The sequence below is a fragment of the Plasmodium gonderi genome (assembly GCF_002157705.1).
Source record: "Plasmodium gonderi DNA, contig: Pgo-contig_87, whole genome shotgun sequence".
Classification (NCBI taxonomy): domain Eukaryota; phylum Apicomplexa; class Aconoidasida; order Haemosporida; family Plasmodiidae; genus Plasmodium; species Plasmodium gonderi.
In genome coordinates, this window is record NW_021629019.1 from 7362 (window position 1) to 9558 (window position 2197).

The following is a 2197-nucleotide window of genomic DNA, read 5'->3' on the forward strand; positions in this document are numbered from 1 at the left end:
TAGAAGATAAATTATAAGTAAATAAAATGTAAAAACATTTTATTGTAATTTAAGGGATAATCATGGTAATGTGTTTTCACAGTTTGCTCTAAATTTTATCTTCTAACAAAAAGAACCACAACTAATAACAGGCACTATGTTAATATTGCTAATTGTTGTTTTTTCCTCATGAAGTATTAATATATATGTAAAAATATAATAATACAAAAGAAAAATTAATGTCTCAGATTTTTTAAATTTTTATGTTTATACTATATTAATTAAAAGGCATTCATATATTTTTAATTATTATATGCATAATTATATAGATATATATAGTTAACAGATATGGAATATAGAGTAAATATATTTGAGGAAATAAAAAACAATATAAAGAAATTTTTGGATAATAATAAGATGTTTAGTGACTGAACATTTACATTCAACTTTAAGAAGATATACAGAATATTATATGCATTTAATAATATAGTTCTATGCAATATTTCGAGGTAATGTATGAAATGAAATTATAGATTTATTAACTTATTTAGTATGAGGATATATGTGAGTTACGTATCATTAAAGGATAAAATATATGATAAAATTACTATTGCAAATACTTTTTACTTGTATTATATGTATTTGTGTACAATAAGAATATATTAGAAAATTCAAATTAATTAAATAAACTTTATACATACAAAAATAATATACAATTGAAATATAATAGAAGTTACTATTAAGATGAAAAAGAGCTATATTATAATATATGATAACAAATATAATTCTGAAATTGTTTTTACATATAATATGATATTCTTATTTTTATTTTATGCAATATTCAGTTTCTCACAAAAATAATTAAGCATTTTTCAAAATTTTATAAGTGTATAATAATACATAAATTGCATATATATTATATTTTCTTGAAATTTTATATAATTTAATTGCTTTATATATATTTTAATAATGTATATATATGTATTTTATGTTTTCTTTTTCTCGCTATATTTATTTCGTTGTATTTTTATATAAATATAACATAAAAAGAGAAATAATGGTATAATCATTTTACATAGTTTATGAAATAATTTTTATTGTTTGTAATCATATTTCTAAAATGCAATTAAGGAAAAAGTGTAATGCTATTATCATATTATTCTGTATGTATCTACTCATAAATATTTTATATAGGATAATATGTGAACACAAAAAATATATTTATTAATATAAAGGGTTAAATGTACAAAAAAAAAGCAAGTAGAAAGAAAAATATAACAGATTATATTTATATTGTTTTCACATTTAAATTATTATTTGTTCATATATTTATATATATTTTTTTTTTCGTATTCTTTATGTTATACACGCTTTTAATACGCATTTTTTAAGGTAATAGGATTTCAGTTAAATTAGTAATTTAAAATATTTTTTGAAAATAAATACATACAAAATATAAATTATTTATTATGAAGAAAAATGCATTTCAAATATGCACTTTTCTATGGAACTTTCAATGTATATCACATTAAATTAATTTAAAAATGATTAGCATAAAATACTAACAAATGCATATAGTACATGTTATAATTAGAAAGGTTTTATATTTCTTTATATCATATTTATAGGATAAAAGAAATTCTTAAACAATATGATATTTATGATAAACTAAACATACAAAATGTTCAATAAATATAGGATAAAATTTATACTGTGAATATATATATTGCATTAAAAAATATTAATTAATGTTCCTTAAAAAAGGATCATATATTAAACGACTCATCTCATATTGATCTAGGTAAATTAAAATAATAATACTATCATTATAATTTAATAGATTCTAAAATATTTATCTATGAAGGAATTTTTATAAAAAAAAATGTATTTCGTAAATATACATTCAATTTAATTTGTTCCATTTTTGTATTTATTGCACATTCAATATATAAACTGTGTTAAATCATTATTTATTAACAGATATTATATGAATAATATTTTATAACATTAGTTATAGTATGCGTATGAAGACCAATAATATATGCCGTGTAACTAATATTCTTTACTGAATAAGATCAGTAAATATGGTACATGCTATTCTTATCATTAATAAAACATCACTCATTTGCATTAGTGAAAACATGAAAGTTAAATTTATATAAAATCCATAATAAATCTCTATATATAAATTTATAAATAAATATATATTTTTAAATAT